Source organism: Phyllobates terribilis, unplaced genomic scaffold (genome assembly GCF_046119375.1).
Source record: "Phyllobates terribilis strain yellow unplaced genomic scaffold, ASM4611937v1 Scaffold_5__5_contigs__length_657084704, whole genome shotgun sequence".
NCBI classification, from domain to species: domain Eukaryota; kingdom Metazoa; phylum Chordata; class Amphibia; order Anura; family Dendrobatidae; genus Phyllobates; species Phyllobates terribilis.
Window position 1 is genome coordinate 99,571,922 of NW_027362765.1, and position 20,752 is coordinate 99,592,673.

Sequence of the window (20,752 nt, forward strand, 5' to 3'; positions counted from 1 at the left end):
GAATGCCCCTTCAATGCCGGAATTGTCATGAATATGGGCATACACGAGAAAATTGTACAAGGGCTCATGTAGTCTTTTGCAACAAGTGCGGTAAGAGTGGGCACACCTCCGCTACGTGTGACTCTGAGATCGTATGTAACCTATGTGGGAAGGCAGGTCACGCCTTCAGGAATTGTCCGAGCAAAAAGTCAAAAACATATGACATGTTTAAGTCAGGTCAACTGACTATCCAAGAATACTTCGGAGGGAGTATTACTACACCTGCCCCTGGACCTGGGTTGGCGCACGCTGACGGGTCCGGACCAAATCCTTCAACGGCTCCGCCAGAGGGCCCGCTGGTAGTTCCACAGAAGGACGGTCGTAGGGGCTCCATAAGATTAACCGAGGGTTCGCTCTCTGTGGAATTGATCGATGTTCTGGCTCTAGATGTTGCCGTATCTCAGAGTCAAGAGGAAGGGTCCTCATCCAGCATGAATGCACCACCGGCATTATGTGGAACTGAGGAGACCTCTAGTACCCCGATTAAGCAAGCACCCAGATTCGCCACACCATCATCGGTGATCTTGGGTAAGGGCAAAAAGGGTACGCTCCTTAATCGATCAACCAGTGTGTCGGAAAGAGAGACCTCTAGGGCGCGAAGTAAAAAGGACCCGGCTAAGACCCAGTCGAGCCCTGGTCCTCGAACCAGAAGTCGCAGTAGTTCCGTGACCAGACCAGAGGACAAGACGACCCAGAGGGATGACACCCGTTCCATAGACCAGACCGCCATGAGGACTGCAGATGCACAGGACTTGGAAAAGATGGACAGCTCCCAGCCTCTGAAAAGGCAACGGGAGGACGTAAAGCAACCTGATATCCAAAGAAAACACGGATGTCGAGGTCCAGATGAGGAGCCAAAAGTGGATGATGCCTTTTTGCCTGCTTCAGATCCCGGTAATATTAAACAAATCCTGACCCCTGGAGATGCGGAGGAGGAGGTGCCGTGTATTGACTTCTTCCCATCTTCAGATCCTGATTCTTCTTAATTTCTGTTCCTCTTAAAATCTCCTCACTAAATGTGAGGTCCCTAAAGAGCCCTACACGTAGGGCTGCTTTATTTTCTTATTTAGAGACATTGGACTTTGATTTCTGCTTTCTACAAGAATGTGGTATACAGAGTAATTTAAATTATAAGGACTTAAAAGAAGACTGGAAACTGGGCGCTTCTGTGTGGTCCGGTGCTAATGACTGTCGTGCTGCCGGAGTTGGACTACTTTGCCGTGGACATTCTACCATCATTCAATCTGTGACTGAAATTATACCTGGCAGAGCTATTTTAATACATCTTGTTTTTAATGGACTTTCTTTACGTTTATTAAATGTGTACGCTCCTCCTAGGAAGCAGGAAAGGGCGGATTTACTTGAAATATTGCCATTATTTTGTGTTGGGTCAACCCCCCTGCTAGTGGGAGGAGATTTTAATTGTTTACGTGATGGGGAATCCCGGCAGGGTGGGGATGTGAATCGTAAAGACCGTACCTCCTATTTGTTGAAAAGTTTAATTGATGATTTTAGATTACAGGACTGCTGGAAGGAGCTCTTGCCGGCGGATCCAGGTGTTACATGGTCCAATGGAAGAGTTTCTTCTAGAATTGATTTCATATTTGCTTCTACTGCCTTTAAACCTTGTAAATGTTTTCTTTTATCTAATTTATTCTCTGATCATAAAGTTTTATCTGTGTTTTCAGAGTTAGCAGGGGAACAAAATACCTCAAGAGGCCCATGGAGATTAAATACAACTCTCCTAGAGGATATTGATATTCAAAAGAGGTTTGTGCAGGCCTACCAGTGCTGGCAATCAAAGAGAGACCCCCGCGCCTCGATGCTGGATTGGTGGGAGAGCATTAAACCTAAGATTAAATTATTTTTTATTAAGGCAGGGAAAATGAAAGCAAAAAAGAAAAAGCAGTGGTTTTATGTTTTTAATATGAGATTACAAGTACTCTTTAAACTAAAAGAAGTTGGTATTGATGTGGATGATGATATTGCAAATCTTAAGTCTGAAATAAAAAATGCTCTTAATGAAAAAGGAAAACAAATAATTTTTAACTCCCATGTACAGCACCTGGAGGAAGGAGAGAAATGCTCCCGATTCTTCTTCAAAAAGGTAATGGGGAGGAGGGATGCAATCCTAAATCTTGAAGGTGAAAATGATATTAAGGGTATGTTAGGAAAAGCTTTTAATTTTTATCAACTTCTTTTTAACACTAAAGTTATAGATCCATCCTTTTTAGAGTATGCTATTAATTCCCTTGATTTTAAGTTAGATATTTTAGACCAGGGTATTTTATCTAGGGATCTCACCAGTGAGGAACTTTTACAGATTTTTAAAAGTTTCTCCAGTGGGAAAGCCCCTGGGGAAGACGGTCTACCGATTGAGTTTTATCTGACTTTTTTGGGAATTTTAAAGAACGATATGTTTTTATTGTTTAAAGAAGCTTTTAATACTAATAAATTACCCCCATCTTGGAGGAGAGGTCTGGTATCTTTAATATATAAAAAAGGGGATAGGAGCCAACTTAAAAACTGGCGGCCTATTACGCTTTTAAACCTTGATTATAAAATTTTAGCTAAACTTATTGCAGTCCGTTTAAAACCCTTTATAGCCAAATTAATTCACCCTAACCAGGTATGTGGTGTTCCCGGAAGAACCATAGCTGAGTCCCTCAACATAATTAGGGATACCATATGGTATTCAAAAGAGAGAAGTCAAAACCTTGCTATTTTATCCTTAGACTTTGAAAAAGCTTTTGACAGGGTATCGCATGAATTTCTTTTTATGGTTCTTAAAAAAATGGCGTTTCCAGAGAAAATTTTAACCCGCATTATGCTTTTATATCATTCTTGTTTTAGTCAAATTTCTGTAAATGGGTTTTTAACGAAGGGGGTTCCTCTATTATCAGGGGTGAAACAAGGGTGCCCTCTCTCACCACTGCTCTTTATCTGTGTTATGGAACCACTATTAACCATACTGAGAAAAGATAAAGTAATTAAAGGGGTACCTATTCCCGGGAGTAGGGGTATGCAACTTAAAGCCCTAAGTTACATGGATGATGTTACCATACTATGTCCAGATTCCACATCTCTGAGGAGGGTATTGAGAAACACACAATTTTTCTGTGAAGCCTCAGGTTTTAAATTAAATATAGATAAATGTGACTGTTTTAATGTGGGGGGATGGGACTCCTCTTTGACCCCTGGTATAGTGATACAGAAAAATCACATAAAAATTTTAGGAATTATTTTTAACCAAGACAATGAGGGGGACCCTAACTGGGACTCTGCAATGGATAAAATTGAAAAAAAGATCTCATTGTGGAATTTAAGGAACCTTAGTATGGAAGGTAAAATTTTAATTATTAAAGCCGTTTTAATTCCCATTATGTTGTATGTTGCAATGGTGTTTCCCCCTTCCAATTTACAAATCAAGAAAGTAACAAGAATTGTTTTTATGTTTTTATGGTGTTCAAAAATGGAAAAGTTAAAAAGAGATCTGATGTACAAATGTAAATCTAATGGAGGTAAAGATGTACCCAATTTTTTTACCTTTTTCCATATAAAGTATTTCTGCTTCTGTTTTAAGGTTTTTAAATCTGATGGCATTTTTAGTTATTTTTTAAAATATGCAGCAGGAATGATTTTTAAAAGGTGGTTTAGCCTACCTTTAAGTTCTCCTGTGCTCCTGTGCCCACCTAAACAGTATGTGATACTTGAGAAAACGGTCAGGCTTTTAGGTCTCCAGGAATTGGAGCCTGATATATTGGGGGACCAAAGGAAGGTATCTATTGCTTGCAGACACTCTGAGGACACAATTCCTGTCTCCAATTTTTCACAGGCAAGGTCCAAAACGGTGTGGCGAAATGTGTACGGGAAATATCTTGCAAATGTACACAAGGACCTTGCCTGGGCTATCGTCCACCAGTGCCTCCCTACCCGTGAGTTTCAACATAGGCGGGGGCTGGTGGCGAGAGCCAAATGTCCAAGAGATATATGCGGGGAAAGTGAGTCTGTATTGCATCTCTTTTGGAATTGTCCTTTTGCACAGGAGGTTTGGAGAAAGGTAGGCCCACTTTTAAAATGGGCATGTGGCCTGAAAGATTTTAATCACTTTTATGTCTTTTATGGTCTTTTTAAGTGTCCAAATTTTAAACAATTCCGAGTTGCCTGGATTATTATTAATTGTGTTAAAAATGCCATGTGGAAAGTTAGAAATATTTTACTCTTCAAACATGATCATATTGATTCAACAGACTGTATAAAAATTGCTTTAAGTGAAATGTATATTTACTATCTCAGAGATAAAAAACTGTATGGAGCAAAAGAAGCGGCTTCTATGTGGTGTGTACAATTATGGAACACAATTAGTGATAATTAAATAAACCCAAGTACATCTGTAATTATGATTTTCTTAATTGTTACAATGGTTTTATGATGGTAAATTGTGTTTTTACAAAAAACTTGAATTGATTATTATCATGTTTTATCATTTTATTGTAATGTTATAAATGTTCTTTTTTAAAACCTTTGTAAATATACTTTTGAATCAATAAAATTGCGTTGAAACCTTATCTGTTCTTATCAGTTTAATATCTGATACGTCCCCTATCTGGGGACCATATATTAAATGGATTTTTAGAACAGGGAGATGGAAAAAGAGCTTGCTCTGTCCACTCCACGCATTGACCTGGTATTGCAGTATCTCCAGGACCGGTGCACCCCTTCTTTAATGCAGTTTCTAAAATCAGAAAGAATTGAATTCAATGTTTTTTGTTCATTTTGCTTGTTTGTCGGATTTTGGGATGGACTCTTTGGCTTTGCTTTTCTTCTCCTCATTGGATTTTTCATGTTCAAAGTTGCAGAAGCCAGATTACAAGCTCATTTTGGTTCAACTTCAGCAACTGTGCATTGCATTGCCATGTAATGTGATGCAATGCTATCTTTCTAGCTCTCCCTTTTTACTTCCTTTTGGATAAACAGACATATTAGGCAAGCATTTTGGAGCTTTCACCTAAATAACTACAGGTGGTGAGATAAGCTGCACAATATAATTGACCTTTCAGTATATTGTTGCACACACACCATCTATTTAGCAAATGCCCTTGTTATCAACAGCAGCCTTTTAAACTCACCTGAGCTAACAGGTATGTGCGCTGGTTACTCTGCTGCGCTTAAAATTTCTTTTTTGGTTTGCTACAATGCCTTTTCTGAAACGTTGTCTCCCTCTGCTGGAACACTGACTTCTTTCATTTAATGCCTGCAGACTATAAAAGAGAACCCAACCCAAAAAGTTTGGTTGATTAGTCTGTGGCATTCTGTTAAACTGTTGCTTATGGCGGTCACTGTGAGCTTCTCAGCGACATTCAGCCAGCCAGGTATCCTGCCTGCAGTAGATGGAATGTGGCAATGGAACGCTGGCTGCGCGTGTCATAATAGGCTCTGAGCCTTTATATACCTGTGCACAGCAGCAGCCACCTTCAGTCTGCTGCTGGACAGCCAGCAGCAGCAGCAGCAGGAGAGGTATGTAATCAGGAGCCCTCCTGCTAAGGGTAGACAGCTGCTCGTTCCACCCCACCCCCCGCCTTAATTGGTTCTCCTCCCTTCCAACGGTGTTGAGGCGGGTGGGAACAGCAGGGGGTGAAGGTGCTGTGTTTAAAGAGGTGGAGTTATGCAGATCTAAAACGCGTGGATTGCAGCAGCAGCAAGCCGAAAAGTGCAGGCATGTAAGGGATCTAGAGGTTGACAACATGTCTTCTTAACGGGAGTCCAGGAGCTCATCTCCACAAATGGACTTTTCAGGATCCTTGGGTGGCTCCGTAGTTTGAAACCAATTCTGGTTATCGCTTCTCGGCCTTTTGGCTAAGATCAAGTGTAGTATCTGTTCTTATCAGTTTAATATCTGATACGTCCCCTATCTGGGGACCATATATTAAATGGATTTTTAGAACAGGGAGATGGAAAAAGAGCTTGCTCTGTCCACTCCACGCATTGACCTGGTATTGCAGTATCTCCAGGACCGGTGCACCCCTTCTTTAATGCAGTTTCTAAAATCAGAAAGAATTGAATTCAATGTTTTTTGTTCATTTTGCTTGTTTGTCGGATTTTGGGATGGACTCTTTGGCTTTGCTTTTCTTCTCCTCATTGGATTTTTCATGTTCAAAGTTGCAGAAGCCAGATTACAAGCTCATTTTGGTTCAACTTCAGCAACTGTGCATTGCATTGCCATGTAATGTGATGCAATGCTATCTTTCTAGCTCTCCCTTTTTACTTCCTTTTGGATAAACAGACATATTAGGCAAGCATTTTGGAGCTTTCACCTAAATAACTACAGGTGGTGAGATAAGCTGCACAATATAATTGACCTTTCAGTATATTGTTGCACACACACCATCTATTTAGCAAATGCCCTTGTTATCAACAGCAGCCTTTTAAACTCACCTGAGCTAACAGGTATGTGCGCTGGTTACTCTGCTGCACTTAAAATTTCTTTTTTGGTTTGCTACAATGCCTTTTCTGAAACGTTGTCTCCCTCTGCTGGAACACTGACTTCTTTCATTTAATGCCTGCAGACTATAAAAGAGAACCCAACCCAAAAAGTTTGGTTGATTAGTCTGTGGCATTCTGTTAAACTGTTGCTTATGGCGGTCTCTGTGAGCTTCTCAGCGACATTCAGCCAGCCAGGTATCCTGCCTGCAGTAGATGGAATGTGGCAATGGAACGCTGGCTGCGCGTGTCATAATAGGCTCTGAGCCTTTATATACCTGTGCACAGCAGCAGCCACCTTCAGTCTGCTGCTGGACAGCCAGCAGCAGCAGCAGGAGAGGTATGTAATCAGGAGCCCTCCTGCTAAGGGTAGACAGCTGCTCGTTCCACCCCACCCCCCGCCTTAATTGGTTCTCCTCCCTTCCAACGGTGTTGAGGCGGGTGGGAACAGCAGGGGGTGAAGGTGCTGTGTTTAAAGAGGTGGAGTTATGCAGATCTAAAACGCGTGGATTGCAGCAGCAGCAAGCCGAAAAGTGCAGGCATGTAAGGGATCTAGAGGTTGACAACATGTCTTCTTAACGGGAGTCCAGGAGCTCATCTCCACAAATGGACTTTTCAGGATCCTTGGGTGGCTCCGTAGTTTGAAACCAATTCTGGTTATCGCTTCTCGGCCTTTTGGCTAAGATCAAGTGTAGTATCTGTTCTTATCAGTTTAATATCTGATACGTCCCCTATCTGGGGACCATATATTAAATGGATTTTTAGAACAGGGAGATGGAAAAAGAGCTTGCTCTGTCCACTCCACGCATTGACCTGGTATTGCAGTATCTCCAGGACCGGTGCACCCCTTCTTTAATGCAGTTTCTAAAATCAGAAAGAATTGAATTCAATGTTTTTTGTTCATTTTGCTTGTTTGTCGGATTTTGGGATGGACTCTTTGGCTTTGCTTTTCTTCTCCTCATTGGATTTTTCATGTTCAAAGTTGCAGAAGCCAGATTACAAGCTCATTTTGGTTCAACTTCAGCAACTGTGCATTGCATTGCCATGTAATGTGATGCAATGCTATCTTTCTAGCTCTCCCTTTTTACTTCCTTTTGGATAAACAGACATATTAGGCAAGCATTTTGGAGCTTTCACCTAAATAACTACAGGTGGTGAGATAAGCTGCACAATATAATTGACCTTTCAGTATATTGTTGCACACACACCATCTATTTAGCAAATGCCCTTGTTATCAACAGCAGCCTTTTAAACTCACCTGAGCTAACAGGTATGTGCGCTGGTTACTCTGCTGCGCTTAAAATTTCTTTTTTGGTTTGCTACAATGCCTTTTCTGAAACGTTGTCTCCCTCTGCTGGAACACTGACTTCTTTCATTTAATGCCTGCAGACTATAAAAGAGAACCCAACCCAAAAAGTTTGGTTGATTAGTCTGTGGCATTCTGTTAAACTGTTGCTTATGGCGGTCTCTGTGAGCTTCTCAGCGACATTCAGCCAGCCAGGTATCCTGCCTGCAGTAGATGGAATGTGGCAATGGAACGCTGGCTGCGCGTGTCATAATAGGCTCTGAGCCTTTATATACCTGTGCACAGCAGCAGCCACCTTCAGTCTGCTGCTGGACAGCCAGCAGCAGCAGCAGCAGGAGAGGTATATAATCAGGAGCCCTCCTGCTAAGGGTAGACAGCTGCTCGTTCCACCCCACCCCCCGCCTTAATTGGTTCTCCTCCCTTCCAACGGTGTTGAGGCGGGTGGGAACAGCAGGGGGTGAAGGTGCTGTGTTTAAAGAGGTGGAGTTATGCAGATCTAAAACGCGTGGATTGCAGCAGCAGCAAGCCGAAAAGTGCAGGCATGTAAGGGATCTAGAGGTTGACAACATGTCTTCTTAACGGGAGTCCAGGAGCTCATCTCCACAAATGGACTTTTCAGGATCCTTGGGTGGCTCCGTAGTTTGAAACCAATTCTGGTTATCGCTTCTCGGCCTTTTGGCTAAGATCAAGTGTAGTATCTGTTCTTATCAGTTTAATATCTGATACGTCCCCTATCTGGGGACAATATATTAAATGGATTTTTAGAACAGGGAGATGGAAAAAGAGCTTGCTCTGTCCACTCCACGCATTGACCTGGTATTGCAGTATCTCCAGGACCGGTGCACCCCTTCTTTAATGCAGTTTCTAAAATCAGAAAGAATTGAATTCAATGTTTTTTGTTCATTTTGCTTGTTTGTCGGATTTTGGGATGGACTCTTTGGCTTTGCTTTTCTTCTCCTCATTGGATTTTTCATGTTCAAAGTTGCAGAAGCCAGATTACAAGCTCATTTTGGTTCAACTTCAGCAACTGTGCATTGCATTGCCATGTAATGTGATGCAATGCTATCTTTCTAGCTCTCCCTTTTTACTTCCTTTTGGATAAACAGACATATTAGGCAAGCATTTTGGAGCTTTCACCTAAATAACTACAGGTGGTGAGATAAGCTGCACAATATAATTGACCTTTCAGTATATTGTTGCACACACACCATCTATTTAGCAAATGCCCTTGTTATCAACAGCAGCCTTTTAAACTCACCTGAGCTAACAGGTATGTGCGCTGGTTACTCTGCTGCGCTTAAAATTTCTTTTTTGGTTTGCTACAATGCCTTTTCTGAAACGTTGTCTCCCTCTGCTGGAACACTGACTTCTTTCATTTAATGCCTGCAGACTATAAAAGAGAACCCAACCCAAAAAGTTTGGTTGATTAGTCTGTGGCATTCTGTTAAACTGTTGCTTATGGCGGTCTCTGTGAGCTTCTCAGCGACATTCAGCCAGCCAGGTATCCTGCCTGCAGTAGATGGAATGTGGCAATGGAACGCTGGCTGCGCGTGTCATAATAGGCTCTGAGCCTTTATATACCTGTGCACAGCAGCAGCCACCTTCAGTCTGCTGCTGGACAGCCAGCAGCAGCAGCAGCAGGAGAGGTATGTAATCAGGAGCCCTCCTGCTAAGGGTAGACAGCTGCTCGTTCCACCCCACCCCCCGCCTTAATTGGTTCTCCTCCCTTCCAACGGTGTTGAGGCGGGTGGGAACAGCAGGGGGTGAAGGTGCTGTGTTTAAAGAGGTGGAGTTATGCAGATCTAAAACGCGTGGATTGCAGCAGCAGCAAGCCGAAAAGTGCAGGCATGTAAGGGATCTAGAGGTTGACAACATGTCTTCTTAACGGGAGTCCAGGAGCTCATCTCCACAAATGGACTTTTCAGGATCCTTGGGTGGCTCCGTAGTTTGAAACCAATTCTGGTTATCGCTTCTCGGCCTTTTGGCTAAGATCAAGTGTAGTATCTGTTCTTATCAGTTTAATATCTGATACGTCCCCTATCTGGGGACAATATATTAAATGGATTTTTAGAACAGGGAGATGGAAAAAGAGCTTGCTCTGTCCACTCCACGCATTGACCTGGTATTGCAGTATCTCCAGGACCGGTGCACCCCTTCTTTAATGCAGTTTCTAAAATCAGAAAGAATTGAATTCAATGTTTTTTGTTCATTTTGCTTGTTTGTCGGATTTTGGGATGGACTCTTTGGCTTTGCTTTTCTTCTCCTCATTGGATTTTTCATGTTCAAAGTTGCAGAAGCCAGATTACAAGCTCATTTTGGTTCAACTTCAGCAACTGTGCATTGCATTGCCATGTAATGTGATGCAATGCTATCTTTCTAGCTCTCCCTTTTTACTTCCTTTTGGATAAACAGACATATTAGGCAAGCATTTTGGAGCTTTCACCTAAATAACTACAGGTGGTGAGATAAGCTGCACAATATAATTGACCTTTCAGTATATTGTTGCACACACACCATCTATTTAGCAAATGCCCTTGTTATCAACAGCAGCCTTTTAAACTCACCTGAGCTAACAGGTATGTGCGCTGGTTACTCTGCTGCGCTTAAAATTTCTTTTTTGGTTTGCTACAATGCCTTTTCTGAAACGTTGTCTCCCTCTGCTGGAACACTGACTTCTTTCATTTAATGCCTGCAGACTATAAAAGAGAACCCAACCCAAAAAGTTTGGTTGATTAGTCTGTGGCATTCTGTTAAACTGTTGCTTATGGCGGTCTCTGTGAGCTTCTCAGCGACATTCAGCCAGCCAGGTATCCTGCCTGCAGTAGATGGAATGTGGCAATGGAACGCTGGCTGCACGTGTCATAATAGGCTCTGAGCCTTTATATACCTGTGCACAGCAGCAGCCACCTTCAGTCTGCTGCTGGACAGCCAGCAGCAGCAGCAGCAGGAGAGGTATGTAATCAGGAGCCCTCCTGCTAAGGGTAGACAGCTGCTCGTTCCACCCCACCCCCCGCCTTAATTGGTTCTCCTCCCTTCCAACGGTGTTGAGGCGGGTGGGAACAGCAGGGGGTGAAGGTGCTGTGTTTAAAGAGGTGGAGTTATGCAGATCTAAAACGCGTGGATTGCAGCAGCAGCAAGCCGAAAAGTGCAGGCATGTAAGGGATCTAGAGGTTGACAACATGTCTTCTTAACGGGAGTCCAGGAGCTCATCTCCACAAATGGACTTTTCAGGATCCTTGGGTGGCTCCGTAGTTTGAAACCAATTCTGGTTATCGCTTCTCGGCCTTTTGGCTAAGATCAAGTGTAGTATCTGTTCTTATCAGTTTAATATCTGATACGTCCCCTATCTGGGGACCATATATTAAATGGATTTTTAGAACAGGGAGATGGAAAAAGAGCTTGCTCTGTCCACTCCACGCATTGACCTGGTATTGCAGTATCTCCAGGACCGGTGCACCCCTTCTTTAATGCAGTTTCTAAAATCAGAAAGAATTGAATTCAATGTTTTTTGTTCATTTTGCTTGTTTGTCGGATTTTGGGATGGACTCTGTGGCTTTGCTTTTCTTCTCCTCATTGGATTTTTCATGTTCAAAGTTGCAGAAGCCAGATTACAAGCTCATTTTGGTTCAACTTCAGCAACTGTGCATTGCATTGCCATGTAATGTGATGCAATGCTATCTTTCTAGCTCTCCCTTTTTACTTCCTTTTGGATAAACAGACATATTAGGCAAGCATTTTGGAGCTTTCACCTAAATAACTACAGGTGGTGAGATAAGCTGCACAATATAATTGACCTTTCAGTATATTGTTGCACACACACCATCTATTTAGCAAATGCCCTTGTTATCAACAGCAGCCTTTTAAACTCACCTGAGCTAACAGGTATGTGCGCTGGTTACTCTGCTGCGCTTAAAATTTCTTTTTTGGTTTGCTACAATGCCTTTTCTGAAACGTTGTCTCCCTCTGCTGGAACACTGACTTCTTTCATTTAATGCCTGCAGACTATAAAAGAGAACCCAACCCAAAAAGTTTGGTTGATTAGTCTGTGGCATTCTGTTAAACTGTTGCTTATGGCGGTCTCTGTGAGCTTCTCAGCGACATTCAGCCAGCCAGGTATCCTGCCTGCAGTAGATGGAATGTGGCAATGGAACGCTGGATGCGCGTGTCATAATAGGCTCTGAGCCTTTATATACCTGTGCACAGCAGCAGCCACCTTCAGTCTGCTGCTGGACAGCCAGCAGCAGCAGGAGAGGTATGTAATCAGGAGCCCTCCTGCTAAGGGTAGACAGCTGCTCGTTCCACCCCACCCCCCGCCTTAATTGGTTCTCCTCCCTTCCAACGGTGTTGAGGCGGGTGGGAACAGCAGGGGGTGAAGGTGCTGTGTTTAAAGAGGTGGAGTTATGCAGATCTAAAACGCGTGGATTGCAGCAGCAGCAAGCCGAAAAGTGCAGGCATGTAAGGGATCTAGAGGTTGACAACATGTCTTCTTAACGGGAGTCCAGGAGCTCATCTCCACAAATGGACTTTTCAGGATCCTTGGGTGGCTCCGTAGTTTGAAACCAATTCTGGTTATCGCTTCTCGGCCTTTTGGCTAAGATCAAGTGTAGTATCTGTTCTTATCAGTTTAATATCTGATACGTCCCCTATCTGGGGACCATATATTAAATGGATTTTTAGAACAGGGAGATGGAAAAAGAGCTTGCTCTGTCCACTCCACGCATTGACCTGGTATTGCAGTATCTCCAGGACCGGTGCACCCCTTCTTTAATGCAGTTTCTAAAATCAGAAAGAATTGAATTCAATGTTTTTTGTTCATTTTGCTTGTTTGTCGGATTTTGGGATGGACTCTTTGGCTTTGCTTTTCTTCTCCTCATTGGATTTTTCATGTTCAAAGTTGCAGAAGCCAGATTACAAGCTCATTTTGGTTCAACTTCAGCAACTGTGCATTGCATTGCCATGTAATGTGATGCAATGCTATCTTTCTAGCTCTCCCTTTTTACTTCCTTTTGGATAAACAGACATATTAGGCAAGCATTTTGGAGCTTTCACCTAAATAACTACAGGTGGTGAGATAAGCTGCACAATATAATTGACCTTTCAGTATATTGTTGCACACACACCATCTATTTAGCAAATGCCCTTGTTATCAACAGCAGCCTTTTAAACTCACCTGAGCTAACAGGTATGTGCGCTGGTTACTCTGCTGTGCTTAAAATTTCTTTTTTGGTTTGCTACAATGCCTTTTCTGAAACGTTTTCTCCCTCTGCTGGAACACTGACTTCTTTCATTTAATGCCTGCAGACTATAAAAGAGAACCCAACCCAAAAAGTTTGGTTGATTAGTCTGTGGCATTCTGTTAAACTGTTGCTTATGGCGGTCTCTGTGAGCTTCTCAGCGACATTCAGCCAGCCAGGTATCCTGCCTGCAGTAGATGGAATGTGGCAATGGAACGCTGGCTGCACGTGTCATAATAGGCTCTGAGCCTTTATATACCTGTGCACAGCAGCAGCCACCTTCAGTCTGCTGCTGGACAGCCAGCAGCAGCAGCAGCAGGAGAGGTATGTAATCAGGAGCCCTCCTGCTAAGGGTAGACAGCTGCTCGTTCCACCCCACCCCCCGCCTTAATTGGTTCTCCTCCCTTCCAACGGTGTTGAGGCGGGTGGGAACAGCAGGGGGTGAAGGTGCTGTGTTTAAAGAGGTGGAGTTATGCAGATCTAAAACGCGTGGATTGCAGCAGCAGCAAGCCGAAAAGTGCAGGCATGTAAGGGATCTAGAGGTTGACAACATGTCTTCTTAACGGGAGTCCAGGAGCTCATCTCCACAAATGGACTTTTCAGGATCCTTGGGTGGCTCCGTAGTTTGAAACCAATTCTGGTTATCGCTTCTCGGCCTTTTGGCTACGATCAAGTGCTTTATTGCAGGAGATTGTGGTTGAAGGGCACTCGGGTACCCCTCTCCTTGGCCTGGCAGGATCGTCCACTTTGGTGGACTTAGCCTGCTTGCTGCTATTAGGGAGAGGGCTTAGTCCCAGGGTAACGAGTTGCGATCCCCCAGCTTCCAGGTGTTTTTCGCTGCAAGAACACTGGGAGCGCAGATTGCAAGCGGCTGCAATTTGCAACCTTGTTGCATTTTTCCATGGAGGTTGACCCTAACCTCGTGCCTCTTTATGCGAGGCTAAAAAACTCTATCCGAGTTCACTTCACGGCGGGTGGCTCGGATATGAGGAAATTAGGGTATGTAGTCCAGGACGTGCTCAGGAACCTTCTTGGCGTACAAAGGAATGAAATTCTCTCCATCCAGGATTATCCCAGAAGAGGTGACTATGACATCACATTCACCGGAGAAGGTATTTTTAGAGATGTACTAGAAAAGTTGAAAATAGTCCTGTTTTGAAAGGGATACAAATTGTTGAGCACGTCCTGGATGAGGTAAGACTGGTTATTGTAAAAATATTTTCGCCCTTTGTTTCTGCTCCAGAAGTAATGTCATTTCTAGCAATTTATTTTAAAAGTGTTAAATGTATTGGGAAGATATTAAACGAATATAACATATGGACATCTAAGTGGAAATTCCTTGTGAAGTGTACAAGAGATCCAAATACACCAGGTGGTATACGGCTCCCCCCTGCCCGTTTCAAAATTGGGCAAACAAATGGGGATTTCTTCTTTTCTGGGATGCCAGTATATTGCAGAAATTGTGGGCGCTATGGTCATTCAAAAGAAAACTGTCATGTATCATGTAGAAATTGTGCTAGTGAAGAACATGAGACAAAAGAATGCCCTAAGGAAAAGAAATGCAGTTTTTGCCAGACTCCAGGTCACTTTTATTTTTCTTGCCCTCACAGATTTCGGGAAGATGAGCAAAAGGGGAAGTCCAAGACGTCCGACCAAGGACCAAAAGATCAGACCACCCCTCAGGAGGAGGAACAACAACCTGGAGCCTCTGGAGACAATAAGGGCGTACCAAATAGTGAAGTGTCTCCAGAGTCTATGACAGGTAAAATACCAAATCCCAAAACCTGGCTGCAGGACCTGCGGGAGTCCAAAAGGAGGGCTGAGAAGGAGCAGAAGGGCACTACTGGTAAGGTCAAAAGGGACCGGCAAAAGGCCGACACAGAAGCCCATGCCCAGTCTGGGTCTCCTAGTGCTGAGGGCGCTGAGTGGATAAAGGTGGGTCCTAAGAAAAAGAAAAAGGGTGGTTCGGAGGAGGCAGCAGGAGGTGAACAGATGGACACTTCTCCAGAAGGGGACGTGGACGCTGGACCCTCAGGGGTTTCGGTCTCCGCTGCTACAGGTGGGGACCGGGATCTTGCTGCCTCTGAAGAGTCAGAGGCTCTGCCTTGTGCGCAACCTCCTCCTATAGGACGACCTTCTACAGGTCAAACAGGGGCGGCGGAACCCCTCGGGGACCCACCTGATGAGGAACTGCATGGCCAGCCAATGGAGACCCAGCGGGTTCTGCCAGCCAGCCCTCCGAGCTATGCCAGTGTAGCGTCGGGTTTATATAAATGTGGTAATCTTTCCTCCTCCACGGAGACTCTCGTGACGATACTATCAGATGAGGAGGGAGGCGCAAGCCCAGTGGTCTGATCAGGTTCATCGGACAGGTAAATCCGTTGCTCTTAGTTACCTAAGTAAAATTTCTACATTTTCTAATGATGGCTGAACTGAAAGGTATTTCCCTCAACGTGAGAGGCATAAAATCTAACACGAGAAGAACTGCTCTTTTTAATTTTTTTACGTGTTTTACTGCATCTGTATTTTTTCTGCAAGAATGTAATATCCCACATGAAATGTCATATCAAAAATATAAAGATGAGTGGAAGTGTGGGCCATCTGTCTGGTCCGGATCGAATGCTGCAGGATCAGCGGGTGTAGCCATACTTTTTAAAGGGAACGTTTTAATTGATTTTATTCAGGAAATTTTACCAGGTCGTATTTTATTAGTAAAAGCTTTTATTGATGGTATTAGATGGCAGTTTTTAAATTTTTATGGATCCCCAGAGAAAAATGAAAGAGCCGAAATGCTTGATCTTTTACCATTATTTATTAATAACTCTGAACCTTTTATCTTAGCAGGGGATTTTAATTGTGTTTTAAAAGGTGAAAACCGGCGCTCCAGCTCTGTAAGCAGGAACTACGATAAAACCTCAGGTATGCTACATGATATAGTCAAAGATGCTAAATTGATAGACATATATAAAGAGTGTCATAGTGACAGCCCAGAGGACGCCGGTTTCACTTGGAGCAATGCTAATTGTAGCTCTAGGATTGATTTTATTTTTGGTTCAGATAAAACAATACCTGCCAAATGTGAAGTTTTAGCTAATATATTTTCAGACCATAAACTTTTATCCTTTACCATAAAAGTAAATGACAACAAAAAATGTGGTAAGAAAAGCTGGAAAATGAACGTATCCCTTTTAACCGACCCGCAGATTTTATCAGATTTTATTGAGTTTTATAGGAAATGTAGAAAAGGAAAAAAAACAAATGAGACTATGAGTGTATGGTGGGATAGAATGAAAGTAAAAATAAAAGACTTTTTTATTAAAAAGAGTATATGTAGAGCCAAAGAAAAATATGAAGAATATAGAATTTTAAATACCCGCCTACAAACATTATTTAAGCTCAGAGACAATGGGATAGATGTACAACTTGATATTTCAAACTTAAAAGAAGAGATTTCAAAATGGCTAGAACAAAAAGGAAAAGAGATAATTTTTCGTTCTAGAGTACAACATATAGAAGAAAATGAAAAGTGTTCCAGATATTTTTTTAGGAAAAATAAAAAAGAAAAAGTGATAATTGACCATATAGATGGTGAGAATAATATAAAAAATATGCTGGGTAAAGTTGAGGTTTTTTTTTCTAATCTTTTTAATGGAAAAAATATAGATAATAAATTAATGGATGATTCGCTGCAAGGACTAACAGCTGTTTTAGATCCCGCATCCCAAGAGTTTTTATCCCAAGTTTTAACGGAACAAGAAGTGTTAAAAACTATTAAAAGTTTTAAAACTGGAAAGGTCCCTGGTCCTGATGGCATCCCAATAGAATTTTATGTATGTTTTTATGATATTTTAAAAGATGATTTGTTTTATTTGTTTACTGAGGTTTTTAATAATAAGGTTTTATTAAATTCCTGGAAGAAAGGTGAAGTCTCCCTCCTATACAAAAAAGGTGATAAATCAAAATTAGAAAACTGGAGACCAATAACACTTTTAAATTGTGACTATAAAATAATGGCTAAAATTTGTGCAAATCGTCTAAAAGAAGTCATCAGCAAAGTTATTCATTCTAATCAAGTGTGTGGGGTGCCGGGGCGCAGTATATGGGACAATCTGAATTTAGTGAAAGACTGTATTGAGGATGTAAAAGACAGAAAGGGGAAAATGGCGATTTTATCTATTGATTTTGAAAAAGCATTTGACCGTGTCTCACACTTTTATCTTTTTAAAGTTTTAGAGAAAATGGGCATACCAGAAGGGTTTTTACTATCGCTTAAAGCATTTTACAAGGATTGTACAAGTAAGATTTTAGTGAATGGTTTTAAGACACAAGAGGTATTTTTACGGTCAGGGGTGAAACAGGGATGCCCTCTGTCCCCCCTACTGTTTATCTGTGCACTGGAACCAATGTTATGTGCAATACGCCAAAATAAACAGATATGCGGTGTCCCTCTGCCTGGAAGCGGTGGTTTGGAGGCCAAGGTTGTAGGCTACATGGATGACGTGGCGGTCTTGTGTACAGATGCACCATCACTTACGGCCACTCTCCATCAAGTGCAATCCTTTTGTCTAGCTTCTGGTTTTAAAATCAATTTTAATAAGTGTAACATTTTAAGTGTTGGGGGGATGATTTTACGTGATGTACCAATTAATGTCTCCGAATCCATTTCCATTTTAGGTATATCATTCACTGAAAATAATGATGGTTATAATAGTTGGGAAACAGTTACACAGAAAGTAAATACGAAAATATGTATGTGGAACATGAGGAGACTTACAATGGAGGGTAAAGTATTGGTTTTAAAGATGGTGATTTTACCTCTTTTATTGTATCTTAGCATGGTTTTCCCCCCGCCTGTTAATGTTTTAAAAAAGATAACCAAAACCTGTTTTACCTTCTTTTGGAATTCAAAAATGGAAAAGCTGAAAAGAGAAATCGTGATGAAATCAAAAGTAAAAGGTGGTAAAGATTTTCCAGATTTTAATAGGTTTCTTTTAATCCATCTGTTCGTTTACTGTTTTAATGCCCTTTTTAAGAATCACTATTGGTCCTTTTTTATGCGTTTTAATACAGGATTTTTTATGAGAAAGTTTGGATGGTATGAAGTTAATATATCTGTGCCCCATGCTTTTAATTTGTCGACGCATTATGAGATTTTAAGGAAAATAGTGTCCGATTTTAATTTAGGGACTAAGAAAATAGAGGAATTAAGAAATAGTAAGAAACTAATTAAAGAAATACGTAAAAGTGAGGAAATATGTAATGTTGACAGATATGATGATGACAAATCTATGTCTATCTGGAAAATGATTAACGTTTTTTATCTTTTTAATGAACAGAGAGATCTGGCTTGGAGTTGCATGCACCGCTGTCTTCCTTGCCGGGCATTCCAATACAGAAGAGGATTTGTGAGGTCTGCCATCTGCCCAAGAACCGGATGCCAAGACGAGGAAACGGTGGAACATCTATTATGGACATGTAATTTTGCAAAGGATTTCTGGAGAAGACTGCTCCCCCTACTGGAAAGAGTGGCAGACCTCAAGGACTTTACATATAAAACTGTGCTATACGGACTTATGGAATGCCCCACAATGGACCAGTACACAATGGCTTGGAAGACAGTGAACTGCGCCAAGTCATCTCTCTGGAAAGCGCGCAACATTGCTATTTTTAAACAAGATGTTTTATCAGTGAATGATGTTTTAAGTTTATGTTTATGTGAAATGTATACTTATTATTTAATTGACAAAAAGAAGAATGTACATATTTCCAAAAAATGGCTTGTTGACCAATGGAACCTAATTATTTAAAATCTTTGTATTTTTTTGTTTTGTAAATTTCATTTGTCTTTTAATGTTTGGTATTTGTTTAATTATGCTTGTAATTTGTTAAAGTTTTAATAAACGGTTTTATCCCTCTGCAGGGGATAGCCAAATTAAAAAAAAAAAAATCTGTTCTTATCAGTTTAATATCTGATACGTCCCCTATCTGGGGACCATATATTAAATGGATTTTTAGAACAGGGAGATGGAAAAAGAGCTTGCTCTGTCCACTCCACGCATTGACCTGGTATTGCAGTATCTCCAGGACCGGTGCACCCCTTCTTTAATGCAGTTTCTAAAATCAGAAAGAATTGAATTCAATGTTTTTTGTTCATTTTGCTTGTTTGTCGGATTTTGGGATGGACTCTTTGGCTTTGCTTTTCTTCTCCTCATTGGATTTTTCATGTTCAAAGTTGCAGAAGCCAGATTACAAGCTCATTTTGGTTCAACTTCAGCAACTGTGCATTGCATTGCCATGTAATGTGATGCAATGCTATCTTTCTAGCTCTCCCTTTTTACTTCCTTTTGGATAAACAGACATATTAGGCAAGCATTTTGGAGCTTTCACCTAAATAACTACAGGTGGTGAGATAAGCTGCACAATATAATTGACCTTTCAGTATATTGTTGCACACACACCATCTATTTAGCAAATGCCCTTGTTATCAACAGCAGCCTTTTAAACTCACCTGAGCTAACAGGTATGTGCGCTGGTTACTCTGCTGCGCTTAAAATTTCTTTTTTGGTTTGCTACAATGCCTTTTCTGAAACGTTGTCTCCCTCTGCTGGAACACTGACTTCTTTCATTTAATGCCTGCAGACTATAAAAGAGAACCCAACCCAAAAAGTTTGGTTGATTAGTCTGTGGCATTCTGTTAAACTGTTGCTTATGGCGGTCTCTGTGAGCTTCTCAGCGACATTCAGCCAGCCAGGTATCCTGCCTGCAGTAGATGGAATGTGGCAATGGAACGCTGGCTGCGCGTGTCATAATAGGCTCTGAGCCTTTATATACCTGTGCACAGCAGCAGCCACCTTCAGTCTGCTGCTGGACAGCCAGCAGCAGCAGCAGCAGGAGAGGTATGTAATCAGGAGCCCTCCTGCTAAGGGTAGACAGCTGCTCGTTCCACCCCACCCCCGCCTTAATTGGTTCTCCTCCCTTCCAACGGTGTTGAGGCGGGTGGGAACAGCAGGGGGTGAAGGTGCTGTGTTTAAAGAGGTGGAGTTATGCAGATCTAAAACGCGTGGATTGCAGCAGCAGCAAGCCGAAAAGTGCAGGCATGTAAGGGATCTAGAGGTTGACAACATGTCTTCTTAACGGGAGTCCAGGAGCTCATCTCCACAAATGGACTTTTCAGGATCCTTGGGTGGCTCCGTAGTTTGAAACCAATTCTGGTTATCGCTTCTCGGCCTTTTGGCACGATCTATCAGGTTTACCTGTGTGGTCTTGCCTGTGAGGTGCTCTTGGTACCCTTTCTCTCGGCCTGGGGGGATCGTTCCTCTTCGGAGGGACTTAACCCCCCTGCTGCTATTGGGAGGAAGGATTAGTCCGGGAGCAACGGGAAGGGATCCCATGAAGGCTTGCGCCTTTCAGAGAGAAGAGTCGGTACGTTCCTGAGTGAAGGATGCCGGCAACGCTCACATATTCATCGGGTGATGCCCGGATGCGGAACACCGTGAGGATTGAAGTTGGAGCAGCATCGAGGATGGAGAAGAATTTGGACTACATCTGCCATAGGATTCTTCTTGGAGTTCTGGAGTTTCGGCGGGAAGACATATTCTGCTTCCAGGACAACGAGTACAAGGGGACATACACCATCACCTTCAAGAGCCAGGGATGCTGTCAGCAACTCGTACAAAAGGTAAACGAGAAAAAC

General features: G+C 42.3%; 8 non-coding genes across 8 annotated transcripts; all 8 read left to right on the forward strand.

Moving 5' to 3' along the window:
* The first annotated feature begins 4,571 nt into the window (after window positions 1–4,571).
* Window positions 4,572–4,760, forward strand: LOC141150470 (U2 spliceosomal RNA). The gene has a single exon (XR_012246663.1). It is a non-coding gene; the product is annotated as a U2 spliceosomal RNA (small nuclear RNA).
* A 1,115-nt stretch (window positions 4,761–5,875) lies between these two features.
* Window positions 5,876–6,066, forward strand: LOC141274421 (U2 spliceosomal RNA). Its single transcript, XR_012322697.1, has one exon. It is a non-coding gene; the product is annotated as a U2 spliceosomal RNA (small nuclear RNA).
* A 1,112-nt stretch (window positions 6,067–7,178) lies between these two features.
* Window positions 7,179–7,369, forward strand: LOC141274422 (U2 spliceosomal RNA). Its single transcript, XR_012322698.1, has one exon. It is a non-coding gene; the product is annotated as a U2 spliceosomal RNA (small nuclear RNA).
* A 1,115-nt stretch (window positions 7,370–8,484) lies between these two features.
* LOC141274934 (U2 spliceosomal RNA) lies at window positions 8,485–8,675 on the forward strand. Its single transcript, XR_012323194.1, has one exon. It is a non-coding gene; the product is annotated as a U2 spliceosomal RNA (small nuclear RNA).
* A 1,115-nt stretch (window positions 8,676–9,790) lies between these two features.
* LOC141275050 (U2 spliceosomal RNA) lies at window positions 9,791–9,981 on the forward strand. Its single transcript, XR_012323305.1, has one exon. It is a non-coding gene; the product is annotated as a U2 spliceosomal RNA (small nuclear RNA).
* A 1,115-nt stretch (window positions 9,982–11,096) lies between these two features.
* On the forward strand, window positions 11,097–11,287 carry LOC141274423 (U2 spliceosomal RNA). The gene has a single exon (XR_012322699.1). It is a non-coding gene; the product is annotated as a U2 spliceosomal RNA (small nuclear RNA).
* A 1,109-nt stretch (window positions 11,288–12,396) lies between these two features.
* On the forward strand, window positions 12,397–12,587 carry LOC141274425 (U2 spliceosomal RNA). The gene has a single exon (XR_012322701.1). It is a non-coding gene; the product is annotated as a U2 spliceosomal RNA (small nuclear RNA).
* A 6,380-nt stretch (window positions 12,588–18,967) lies between these two features.
* On the forward strand, window positions 18,968–19,159 carry LOC141150541 (U2 spliceosomal RNA). Its single transcript, XR_012246717.1, has one exon. It is a non-coding gene; the product is annotated as a U2 spliceosomal RNA (small nuclear RNA).
* Window positions 19,160–20,752: the final 1,593 nt, after the last annotated feature.